The sequence below is a fragment of the Epinephelus moara genome, chromosome 1 (assembly GCF_006386435.1).
Source record: "Epinephelus moara isolate mb chromosome 1, YSFRI_EMoa_1.0, whole genome shotgun sequence".
In the NCBI taxonomy this organism is placed as follows: Eukaryota; Metazoa; Chordata; class Actinopteri; order Perciformes; family Serranidae; genus Epinephelus; species Epinephelus moara.
In genome coordinates this window covers 1,404,657-1,418,528 of record NC_065506.1, presented here as the reverse complement: position 1 = coordinate 1,418,528, position 13,872 = coordinate 1,404,657, and the positions used below count along the sequence as shown (strand labels likewise).

The 13,872-nt window shown below is 40.0% G+C and overlaps 1 protein-coding gene across 5 annotated transcripts in view; it reads left to right on the top strand.

Annotated features, from left to right (window-relative positions):
• The window catches only part of crtc3 (CREB regulated transcription coactivator 3), a 255,583-nt gene that overhangs the window by 188,370 nt on the left and 53,341 nt on the right, over nucleotides 1-13,872 (top strand). The gene's annotated exons all lie outside the window — the stretch shown is intronic.

Below are 13,872 nucleotides of genomic sequence, written 5' to 3'. Positions count from 1 at the left end.
CCAGCTTTCAGGATGCAAATATCTCCATATTGTCCAATATATAGTTGACACTCCATCAAAGTATTACTGCAATTTGCCTTTTGTTCCAATGATTGAAGCACTCATAAGAAGACCAGCGCACCCAGACAACTGTAGCCTAATTATGCATTTGTGACGTAACCTCAGGTCACGTTTGAGGCAGGTCAGTTCAGGTCAGGTCAAAGAGCAGTACGGAGCATGGAGAAGTAAGTCAAGATTCTGTCGAAAAGAAAACGTCCAGAACTTTTTTTTACTGCAAACAAAGTGGCAAATATTATCTTAGAGGACATCATTGCACTGGGTTAACTATTTTCCTATTCTCTTAGATGTAAATATTGCATGTTTCTTTCAAATAAAACACATTTTTGACTTGTGAATGAGTCAAAGGAATTTCTTGCAATAATGAAAAAATACTGGCAATTATGTTCGCCTGGCACAAACCACATGTTTTGGACAACTATGAAGTGACAGAATGTCCCACCATCATGGTTCTTATATTGCCAGATTCCAGAGAGTCTTCCCTCTTCATATATGGCAGACAAGCTAAAACAGGAGAAATGTTATCTTGTTTCTTAGTTCCTGTCAGTACACGTGCCGCCACATTCTGGATTAGCTGGAGAGTTTTCAAAGACTTATTAGAGCTACCTGATAATGGGGAATTACAGTAATCCAGCCTAGAGGTTACAAAAGCGTGGACCAATTTTTCTGCATGTTTTTGGGACAGGATAGGCCTAATTTTTGCAATGTTACACAGATAAAAAGACAAATCTTGATCAAATATTACTCTGAGGTTTTTTAGGGTAGTGCTAGAGGCCAGAGCAATACCATCCAGAGAAACTATATCATCAGATAAGTTTCTGAGTTGTTTGGGGCAGAGAACAATAACTTCAGTTTTGTCTGGATTTAACATCAGGAAATTGGAGCTCATCCGGGATTTTATGTCTACCCACTTGACCTAACATTAGTTCGCTGTCAAGATCGTACATACAGATGATAAATGTTTAAACTTGTCAATATGGACATGCTACACATCGTTAGCTTGGTTAGATTCTCCACAACTCAGTAGTTCAGTTAATTTTACTGAAACCATGAGCAACACAGAAGACTGTATTTCCTTCAGATTTACTGCCATTACGAAAAAACAAGTGGTGACTCCTTTCCTCTAAAGCTGTCATAAAGCCAGAATATAGCCCCTTTTCCACCAGCATTTCCAGGAACTTTTATTTCCAGGAATTTATTTACCTGGGTAAAAGAATTCCTGGTAATCTGTGTGGTGTGCGTTTCCACCGCACCTCAAAGTTCTGGAAAATGTATTCAAATCAGGCTAATGATGTAGATGATTCGGCATGTGCCCTATATTTAGCTCCGACAGCTTATTGGCTGGTAACATGGTAACATTAGTGCTGGTAGAGACGGTAGGAGCTGTTTGTCTCAGCCAGCAGCTAAATTTAAAAGTATTTTAAGATAGTGTCAAACTAAGTTAGTCTACATACAGACAGCTGTCATTTGAGCTTATTAGTAACAATTCGCTCTCAGCCAACCTAGCGTGCTGTCCTTGTGTAAAACATAACGTTAGTGACGGTGGATGAGAGACTGTGGACAAAGCATATTGAATATCACTGTCTACATGTTTACATGTTCATGCTTGCTGAACACATGTATAGATAAAGTATTGGCTTCATACTCGTTAAGGTTTAATTTCACTTACAGTAACGAGTGTAGCTGCCGTCAACTCCAGTCATTTTCGAGTTATCTTCACTTTGTTTCCACTGGGGCCGCTCGGCTGTTCACCAGTTACCGTGTCGTGTAGGTCTGTGTGCATGTGTGTGTGGATATGTGTGTATGTGGAGGAGTTCAGCGCCGGCACAAAAGAACCGATACCGTTAGCGCTTTTCAATACTGCGGCCTTTGATAATTTAGCCCCGGGGCTAATTTAGCACTGGGTTTCGGTACCCATCCTTAATCAAAACACTAACGAAGTGAAGCTTGTAGAAATGAAATAAAGTTTGCAGCCACATGGGGAACAATGTGCGGAACAATGCAAATGTGTGTTCCACTAATCAGCGTTCTTCAGCAAACAGCCTTGCCCCTCAGGAATTCCAGGGAATCTGAAAAGTCCTACCCCCCTACTAGGAACTTTTTCAAGGAAAGTTTGGGGTTGAGGGAAAGTTTTTTGCCCGAGAAATATCGGTGGAAACGCGCTGAGGTTTTTTTTTTCCCTGACATAGGACCTCTTCTTGCTTAAAAAATATAGATTTAAAAATAAAGAAAACAAAACAAAGCAATAAGAGTTACACAATATACTTAAGTATATGATAATGAAGAAAAAGAGAAAAAAAAGAGGGAACAAAAATTTTAATTAAATAAACACTAAACTAAGAATTACAAGAGGGGGTTGCATTTACAAGAGAGCAGGTTTAGTTACAGAGGAACACAACATTAACATTTTGAGTGATACTCCATTATCATACAATGTATTACAACAACCCATTCTATTTGAATAGATCCCCAGATATAGTGTAACTCAAGTCCACCTTTGTGTTAAAGTGTCCATTTTCAGTTGTAGACTTTCCGTCATTCATTCTATCGTGTAAACCATTCTGAGTCACTGCATCCACTGTCTTATAATTGGTGGTTTAGTTTCTTTCCAGTTTGCTGTTATTATTTTCTTGGCAATCAGTAAAAGTTTTCTCAGTATGTACCTCTGATCTGTGCTATATCTTTCTTTAGATATAACTCCTAACAAAAATATTAATGGTTCTAGCGGAGATGATGAGGGAAGTATCAAAGTATCTGATTTTTATTTTCCAATCAAACTCTTTCCATAATTGACTATTGATTCCTTTACACAGTTTGAACACAGATCTCCCCATATGTTATCTTCTATTATAGTATTTACCTCCAATTTAAATAATTTTCCCTTGATGTTTCAGGTATTTTTTGAAATATCAGTTGTAAGCCTTTTATACATATATAAGATAAATGTTTTGTTATTTGGAAAATATTTTTCTGCGATACTGATAAAATAATCTTCTACTTTATTTGAGCTTTTGCTGACCATCTCTTTTTCTTTATGACTTGTGATATAGTGTTGTATTTGTAAGTACTTGTGTAACCGGTGGTGTCTGACTCTGCGTTGTGTGCGTTGTGTTTGAGGAAGAGACTCAGACGTGGATATCTTTGGAGGCTGTCTCCATTTAATCTGATGGAAGCAGCCTGACGAAAGCAGCATAAATACAAAATCCTCCGGTCAGTAGCGTTGTCTTCCATAAAACGTGCCCCTACACAAATTAAATTACACAGAAATATGTTGTAGTGTATCGTAAGCACTTCACAACAAGTTTAAGCTAGCCAGTAAACTTTTAAATGCAAATAACAGAGGCTAAAACACAGAAATTTCTCCCGACTACAAGGCCTCTTACCTCTCCCACAGAGATCAACAACAAAAGGGAAGAGGAAAAGGCGCAGAGACACTAGTTACAGAGGGCAGTGTCACACTGTATAGTAAACGTAGGGTTACAGTCTCAAATTAAAGTTCCACATAACTGACTCGGAGGCCTAACGTGTCAGGTATTAACTAAAATAAATATAAATAAAATAAACTTAAGGTTACACAGATTTTGTGTAATTATAACACAACAGCCAATGTACATTTTCCTTTACACATATCGCTGCTGCATAATTGACCCTGTTACACTTGCACAAATCATTTGGTGGGAGTGCAAACTGTTTTTGAAGTTGGGAAAATTATTTGAATTCTGTTCGATAAAATAACTGGTTGATAGTACTGAGACCTTTATCTTCTAAAATCACTAGGCCTGTGGCAAGGGGCATCTTGACAGCTGTACTTTTAGATACGGTCCCCCCACTCTATTAAATGTGAAAGGAGGCCCCCACATGCTTGAGCTTTACACTGCTGACTTGTATAATCAGAACAGACATGTCCTGTGATTTTTAGCCTTCTATGATTGTATTTATCCTTAACAGCAGGCACATCCTGGCAGCTGAGAATATTACTGTCAGGTATTGTCCCCCCTCTATTAAATATGAAAGGAGGCTGAAAATCACAGGACATGTCTGTTCTGATGATACAAGTCAGCGGTCCTGAAACTATGGAAGGCCAAATGGACCAAATCAAATTTGTACCTCTTAAGACGACAGAAACGTTTTAACGTCTTAAGATGTTGTACTTCTTAAGACTACAGAAAATGCCGTATTAACATGTCAATTTTATTGGGTGCTACCACTTCGTCTATTTCTGAGGGGGAGACCCTTCTGAGGGCCTAAATACAAGAATCTTTTCAAGAGAGAAAACAATTCCCCACTCAACCTACCTTTTAGCCTTTGAATTGAGGTTAATAAGAAATAATATTAGGCTGCTGAAATGTTATAATAGACTAGGCCTACTTATCAGCGTTTAAGCTACAGTGACAGTGACAGCTCAAGCTGCCAGCATAATCCTCCCATTCTCTTCTCCTAATTTTCAAACTTATTATAACAGGCTGTATAGAATCCAATTGTTGGTCATCGGATGCTAAAAGTCGGATACATTCAGTAAATGTATGACCACAGTTGTTGACAAAGTTTCTGGACGCCATTCCTTGCTCTCCTCAGCCACCAGAGTTCAAAATTACCGGCACACCACCCTCATAGAAATGGACTGTCCCAAATACTAATCATAAGACACATCACAGGTACGTAGGCAAAACGTACCCTCTACCAAGAGACCACATGACCACAACGAAGGCATACATACAGCCCAACGCAGCTGCTACATCAAAAGGAGGTGGAACATGGAAGCCTTACTTCAAAAGGGGGTGGGTATGTTGATGCCAACCAATAGCAACGGACCAAACATCTTAAGACATTAAAAACTCACGTTTTAACACAGTATTGTCTGTCGTCTTAAGAGGTACAAATTTGACATGTTAAGACGAATGTCTAATTAGTAAATGGTGTCAGAAACTGACAGGACGTCTGCGTCACCACGACGCTGAGAGTTCAACGTAGTGTAAACAAAGGGGGTACAGGGCTCAACAATAACGACTGCCCGATTGCCCGGGGCAAGTAAAACTCAAGGTCGGGCATGTAAACTAACAACTCACTTGCCCAGTTGGGCAACTTGCTAAAAATAGTAAAAGTTAATAACTAATTGATAAAATAAATGTATTTTAAAACGCGCTCCTTCGGCTCTGATGCAGCGGTCTCTCAGCCTGAACTCACAGGCACACGCTGTGTAACAATGTCCTGCCCACAGCCCCCATTGATTGGTTACATGGCACAAGTGAAGCCAATCAACACTGAAGCCTCTCGACATGCTACACTGTGCATGTCCAAAGGCACAGAGCGGCACAGCATATAAGAGGAGAGGAGCGGAGAGGAGAGGGCTCTGTCTTACCTCTTCATAAACTAAAGTCATATTATTTTGCGCGACGGATGCTTCATATAATAACATAACAATATACTATTTATGGGGTTATGTCATCGTGTCATTTCTGTCTCTACATGGTCACGCGTTAACAATTCTCCTCTGCTCTCTGTATCGCGCACGGCAGAGTTCTGCCCACACACAGGTGAGCACGCTAGAGCGGCTCGGGCCGCATTTTCCTGACCAAACCTGACCCCGAGCCCGGTGCAGTTTGTCAGCTGACAAAGTTATTGTTATGGACAGTGTGTAAATAACCATCAACAGACTGCTGTTACGCACAGACAAACACCCTGCTCGCACAGCAGCGCAGCATGGCACTGTTGGTGCTGAGCTTGTGTTGCGTTCAGGTGTTGTCACGTAAATAACAACTTCCAGCACTTAAATAGGTCACAGCACAAAACAGCAGCATGTCAAGTGACTTTTTACTTTTAATATATTCAATAAAATTGTATTTTCCTAAATCTTGAGACACCTCATATGTAAGCTAGACAGACATTTCATCTGCTCATTACTGTGCACACATGTACTGTATGTACTTAGTCCTAAAGAGCCCTTCTGGTGCCAGTAGATACATAGAAACATCCCAGCAGGCTGTGCTTTGCAAGCATACAAAAAAGTTTCACGCATGTGAAAATTATTTTTCATGCGTAGCACACGCATGAAAAATAATTTTCACGTGTGAAACTTTTTTGTTTCACCTCCGCTGCTACAACTCCATCCTAGGGGAAACACTGCTGTGTGCGTTTTGTGCAACAGGTGGATGTGGTAGTCTACTGGTAGAGTAGAGAGAGAGCTAAGTAGCGTTGGAGTAGCAGCGGGGCAGAGAGATGGAAGCAAAATATATTAAACCCGGTGTTAATACAGCAGAACTGGAGAGAGGGGTGAAAAATAAATAGAGGTGGGCATGGCTCAAGTAGGGCGCAAAATTATAGACGGAGAACGATTGACAAAGATTGCCGCTGACCAACTTGCCTGACTGGGCAAGTGAAAAAAAACCTTCGCGTTGAACACTTAGCCTGTCCCTCCCGCCGCAGGAAATAATGGATTAATCCTGGAAAGCTATTGATGTAGCACTTTTTTCCTTATGAAAGTAACACGGCGATTATTCGACCAATGAGAATTTGGTCGGATGAGAGCATATCGACCAAATAATCGACCAGTCGACCAGGAGACTACAGCCCTACGGCGTTCCATATGAAACTTGTGTTTCTCTTCTATAATACACATTCTACATCTCGGAGGCGACGTCTTTCCACATACAGGCTTCCTTTGCCTTTCAAACGGGGCAGAGCTCCGTGGGAAACAGTAGGAGAGACACAGCCCAAGGGGGAACCGGGATCTGATACAACACTGGAGGGAGAAGCAGGTCAGTGGAGCTGTGCACCGGACGAAAAAACAAGCGCTTAACACCGAATGCGTGCCGCTACGGCATTGCTTTGGGTTGTGTGCGCGCAAATGACGCTACATCTGAACGCCACCCCATGCACACACACACATACTTTAACCAAGGCAGTGCCCAAAATCACCCAGGCGGCCCACCTTTGTCTTAGATAAGCAGGGAAAACCCTGCACACATGGAAGGGGGGTTTCTATATTGCCTACCATTAGCTTAGCCCTTGAATTGAAATTGGTCCCCCAGGCATTTTTTAAACAGCTGTCCAAACCTTCAGAGTGTTTTTCATCCATTCATTTTCCTTTTACACTACACTATTGGAGTTAATTGTGCAGCCCAATAATAATATTAAAGATTCTGCAGGCCCAGTCTTATCCTAGGTCTTTTTTTTTCTGCCAGATGAATTTAGAGATTAGATTATTTAGCATATCAAAGGTGGAAATGGGCACTCTTATAGGTAGAGATTGAAATAGAAAAAGAAGTCTAGGTAACAGGTTCATTTCACCATCTCAACTCTCTGGAATAGCGAGAGGGAAAGGATCTCCCATTGTTTTATGTCCTTTTTAGTTGTCTAATTAGCTTATTGTAGTTAGCATTAAATAATTTTGTAGGCCGAGGTGTGAGAATAACCTCCTAATACCTAAATCCTTGTCCAGACCACCAAAATGATACATTTTCATGTAATTGCATGGGCCAGACCCCGGATTTCATCATGGCCTCTGATGAGCCCTTGAGTATGTACAGTTTGGCATATAGCTTCCGCTAAAGCTTCAATACTGAGGGCAAAGAGGATGGGCGAGAGCGAGTTCCCCTGTCTCACGCCCCTTTCCATCCTGAAAAGTTTAGAGCAGTGACCATTAAATCTAACTTTTGACCTGGGATCTCCTATAGACCAGGTCAACTCAGGCAACAAATTCTTCTCCAAACCTCATTTCAATTAATGTCTGCTCCAAGAATAACCCATCAACTTTATCAAATGCTGTCTCGGCATCTAGGCTGAGATGCACTGAAGGCCATTTATCCCTTACCGCTAGCCACTGCAAGTTCAGAGCTCTTCTTATGTTATTTGTCCCTTGACGTCCCACTATAAACCCTGTTTGATCTGGCTTTATTAATTACTTTATATTCTTTTGAATTTTATTAGCTAGGATAGAAGTTAGAATTTTATATTCTACACACAAAAGTCTTAGTGGGCGATAACTAGTACATGGTAAGGGATCCTTTCCTTCCTTATGCAGAACTGTGGTAATAGCTTCCAACCACGATTTTGGGGGTTCCCCTGATTTTAATATGTAGTTATACTTTGCATAATATGGGGGTATGTTCGTTCACGAAGACTTTTTAATATTCCCCTGGAAACCCATCCACTCCTGGCAATTTATTGTTTTTCAATTAAGCAATGGTTTCTTTTATTTCATCCTCTGTGATAGGTTCTAAGAGTTTAGTTGCTTCATCCCGTGACAATTTAAAAAAAAAATCCGTAAATTTTTTTCGTGTTCATGACCCTTATACAACTGTTTGTAATATTTTGCAAAAGCATGTGCTATTTTCTTTGGATTTGTCTCAACTAGATTAGTTTCAGGGTGTCTGATCTTAGGAACCGAACAGTTAGACTGGACTTCCCCAAGCTGAAATGCCAGCAGCCTGCTTATTTCCATTTTCACAGTATTTTCTATTAATATACCTGAGAGCTCCCTCTGCCTTGTATGTTAGTTCCCCATCCAGTTGCAGTTTAACTTCCTTTAACTTTTTAAATGTGTCTTCTTTTCTATGTTGTTTATATTCCCTATCCAGTCTTTTTATTTCAATTTCCAATTCTTGTTTTTTGGCAATCCTTTGTTTCTTTATTCTAGATCCTATAGAAATTATCTTTCCTCTCATCGTGACTTTGCCTGCATTCCATATCACCGCAAGAGAAACATTTCAATCATCATTTATGGCAAAGTACTCCACTGGATTTCTTTGTATCTTTTGTTTAATGTGATCATCTGTAAATAATGAGACATTGAGCCTCCATTGCCTAAAATGATCATCTAATCCTAAATCAGTTTTCATAGTGAGTGGACCAAGGTCTGAAATAGTAATTGGTTCAATTGTGGTTTCCTTTATTTGGTTTACGTCTTTTTTTGACATGCAAGAGAAGTCTAAGCTTCAGTAGCTTCCATGTACTTGTAACATACAGTAAATGTGAAGTCTTTCTTGTAAGGATGAAGGTGTCGCCAGACATCCACTAGACCCAGATCCTTCATCATACCTAATAAGTCTCTGGACATTTTAGACTGTGGTTTTATTAATACAGGTAGTCAGTCTAATTTGGTGTTTAATATACAATTAAAATCTCCCCCTATGAATACAATCCGTTCACCCGAGTCTACCAAGAGGGCTGCAATCTTTTTTTTTTTTTTTTTTAAATGGCTATCTTTATTTGGGGCATACACATTTAAAATAGTTATCTTTATGTCCCCACTTGTTCCGATCACCATAACATATCGGCCTTGATCGTCTTGAAAAACACTCTCATTGTTATAGTACACAGATTTACTAAAAAAGGATGGCAACCCCTCTTTTGTTCTTCTCCCTGTATGATGCACCATAGACCTGGTCGACCCATTCTCTTTTTAGTTTTAAATGTTCAATCTCTGATATGTGTGTTTCCAGAATAGGAGCGAGAGCTACAGAGTGTTTCAATTTTTTTAGTTGCCCAACACTTTTTGTTTTGTTTTTGTTTGGTTTTTTTTGATTGGGTTGTTAAAACCTCTTATGTCATAACTAATGAAATTCAAATAAGCCATAACTTCTGTATAATTTGTCAATATATCTCTCCCTGCTTTAGTAAATGTGCCCAAAACAAAAGCTTAAACTGAATAACAACAATAACAAACAATAAACTTTTGTCCATAACATAAGTCAGAGAAAACATAAAAACAATATGAAAAACAAGGAACCGAGCTTCCACATCTCCTGTCAGACCCAGTAATTGAACTGTAACAGTGCCTAACCCCTGTTGGTATTGGGACAGAGGGTTGTGACCTACCCCCTCTGTGGAAAAAAAAATGCACTCAGTGCATATATGACCAGAGGGGTATTCCAGGTAGGAGGTTCAACAAACTCTGAGTCTAACCCTGAACTCTGAGTTGATTTACCCTGAGATGGGAAACTCTGAGTTACCGGTCCCAGAACAGCTGATTTGAGTTAGTTCAGTCAACTCTGAGTATGTTCACTCTGAGTTAAGCCGACAATAAAAAGCCATCATCAATGGAGCGCCGACTCCACAATTCACCATGGCAACAGATAAATAAAAGACAGCGCCTCCATTTTAATCCAGTGGATGATATATTAGTGGAGATATTAATGCATGTGTAGCAGACAGTGCACGTTTATCTTTAAAAGAAGAGCCTGAGTCAGAGCGAGGAAAGTGTAAATAAGTTAACCATAAAGTTAATAAGAAAGTTTTATTCAGTGTTTTCTGTTTATCCATCATTTATCAGAGTTACATTATTCTTAATGAAGATAAAGTGGTGGAATCTGACTGTGTATCAGGCTGTAGATACATTACATTATATTAATAATATATAATAATATATTTGTTCAGATTTAATCTGATGGGGAAAAACACAGGAGGCAGCAACTGAAAAATAGGAAGATTTAAAACATATAGGCTAGGCTATAGATCAAAGACATAAAGACATGACTGTAAACTCACAGTCTGACCCAGTAATAATATGTTTGGTGATTTGCACTTGAAAAGACGTTGAGGTTAAAATACAGTAGATTTTAAAATGTTGGACATCTATTTGTATCTTGACTCAACAGCATTCAGTGACTTTATTTCAGCTACAAATGTAGTAAATTTAAAGACACTGAAATGCTGCACCATTGCTCACTCAGAAATATTAACATATAATCCCCAATATTAGGCTATAGGAATTATGTTCCATCAGTGCGACCAATGACATCAGTGATAGAGATCATTAGTCATTGATACTACGTGTCTAAAGCTTCATACCGATTTTTAAAATTTAAATAATTAGACCTACACATTATGTGCAATAAACATTTGGGAGCTGCTCTAACAGACTGACAGTCTGATCCTTGTGCACAGTGTTATAAAAAATAATAAATATAAAAAGGACAGAGGTTTGATTCTGAGCTGAGGGTGAATTCTCACTGTGTAATATTTGAATGTAAAGACAAAAACTGATGTCCAAAGAAATTATTGATGTGCATAAATTCAGTAACTTAAGACAGTCCTGAGTAACAAACTAATATCCAGCAGGATTTAGACTGAGAGAGACAGTAAATCTCCGCTAATTAATCGATACAAGCTTTGACACGGACTGAATGAATGAGGAAATGAAACAGCGTGTAAGAGGGAGGAGACAGAGAAAAACTCAGGGTTTATTGAAAAAAAACCTGTCAGCGAGCAGGTTATGTTCACAGAGTCTGTTACCATGGTGACTGACTCAGAGTTTCAGTTACCTCTCTTTCTGGAACGGATAACTCAGAGTTTCCCTCATCTCAGGGTTAACTTACTCTGAGTTTTCACATAACCCGCTTTCTGGAATACCCCCCAGTAGTACACTAATATGTAAAAAAGGTCTAAGTGAGTTTATTCCACTCATACAAAGTTTGATCAAACTCTTTGTCCAAACTTAACATTTAACTTGTGTGAATACATGACAACTTAATGTGCAGATTTGTTCATACAAGTAACGTAACACTGTGTAGCTAGTATATTGTTAGTGTTCAGTATTGTAACGATCCACTCCGTCCTCGTTTTGATTGTTTGTTTATTTTTGGGAGTCGCGCTGACAGCACGTCGGACGAAACGTCAAGTGACGTCACGCGCTCATCAAGCAGCACACCTGCGGGAGCACAAGCTGGTTCGGAGCTCACCTTGGCTGCATCCCAAGTCTCTTAATTGTATACTGCTAACCCCTACCTCCTGACTTGAACCGGAAGTCATTTGAGGTCCGCCATCTTTAAGGCCGTCTCATGTCTCTTATTCCTGCCAGTAAGGAGTAAGCATTAGGAGTTAGGAGGGATCTGTTAGGTGCGATGAGTAAGGTAACACGAGAGGTTCCTAACAGGAAGTCTTTTTCAGCTTGAGGCCCTGACGTATAAATACCCGCCCCCTACATCTGGCTCATTTGAACGAGATGGCGGAGAAATAGCGCAAGTGTACCCCTTACATGCATTCCTTGCAATGAAACACTGAAATTCACATGCCTACGTGACTACAAAGAGTAACGTTAATGATATTTCGTGCAAGACTGTCATGTTGTAATGAAGTTGATTTCATTCACAACCTGTTGCATTATTCAGCGGACTGTTGGTGATGTGTGGCTGTTAAATGTGCCGCTGCTCATGTCCAGAACCGCACGTGTTGATATAACACCACGCACGCACACACGCACGCACGCACGCACGCAAGCACGCACACACACACACACACACACACACACACACACACACACACACACACACACATACACACATTTGCCCATAATTAATTGTCCTGCATGTCATGTGAGTGGAATAATGTTTAATAGCCTGTAGGTAATATTAATTATTAATATTAATATGAATTAATATTATTACTTTCATTAATGCTGTTGTAAGCTACTGTCATTACCATCTGTCCTGCATCTCTCTCTGTCTCTCTGTCTCTCTTTCTGTCTCATTGTGTCATACGGATTACTGTTAATTTATCATGTTGATCTGTTCTGTACGACATCTATTGCACATCTGTCCGTCCTGGAAGAGGGATCCCTGCTCAGGTGCTCTTCCTGAGGTTTCTACCGTCCTAAGGACAGAGGGATGTCGTTTGCTGTAAAGCCCTGTGAGGCAAATTGTGATTTGTGATATTGGGCTTTATAAATAAAATTGAATTGATTGAGGTAGACTGACAGGTCTGATATGTCTTATTCACTCAGCAGCTGACTTGTTGAATGATGGCGAGTGGATTTAATAATAGTGATAATAATGATGATGATAATAATAATAATGATAATGATGCTCATCACAGTGACAGTGGCAGGGCTACAGACCGTTCTTTAATTGAGCTCTTTGACTTGCCTGCCTTTGATCAGCGAATATAATGTGCCTTGAGATGTACGCCAAACGCTGGCTCCGTTATGCAGCAGATCCAGCTGTCGCGCTGTCACCAGAATAGGATGTCGCTTTACGTGACTCTTCAGAGTAAGGCCGTCTCATGTCTCTTAATCAGCAATCCTTGCTCCTCACTCCTAACTCCTGACTCCTTGCATGTTTTCCTAAGTGGGAGGGACTAAACAGTTAGATAAGGTGGCTAGATAAGGTGGTTAGCAGTAATTTTAAGAGACTTGGGATGCAGCCCTTGTCGGCAGGAGAGACAGAAGAAGTGTCCGGTGTCCGCTATAACTCCGCATCCCGCGGATCAGATCTGAATCAAGTCGGGATAGTGTAGTCCCTCGCGCCTGCTTCCTTCAGCAGACTTGGCTCCTGGCTCTTCTCACCGGATCCAGTCTAGTAAACCGGCAGATCAGCTGTCAAACTCTGGGGATGATCGCCGCCACAGATTGACTGACTGACTGACTGACAGACTAACTGACGGACTGATTAACAGAGCAGACACGTGCCATTTCCATTGTGACTCCGTGAGTACTTTTTTTTTTTTTTCTTTTTTTTTTAAAGAAACGGAACATTCCCTTTGATTGGTGTGTTGCTGTAAGATGATTTTTTGTTGACTTGTGGGGACATTGTTTTTTTCTCTTCTATCCTGGAACATTGAAGAGTTTTTTTTTTTTTTTTTCAAGTGTGGGAAAGAGACTGAAAGTGATTTCTGGACTGTTATAATTTCTTGTTTAATATATATTTCCTCTGAAAGCAAACGTGTTGGGTCTCATTCTTCTTGTTTTTGAGTGGTTGTTAAGTTTTATGCTTAATCATCCTTTGTGTGGGTTTTGAAGTGAGAGAAAACATGTGACTTGACTCAAAAAAACAGCTTTTTGTCAGGCAAAACCTGATTGGCACCCCAGAAAAAAATAGAAGA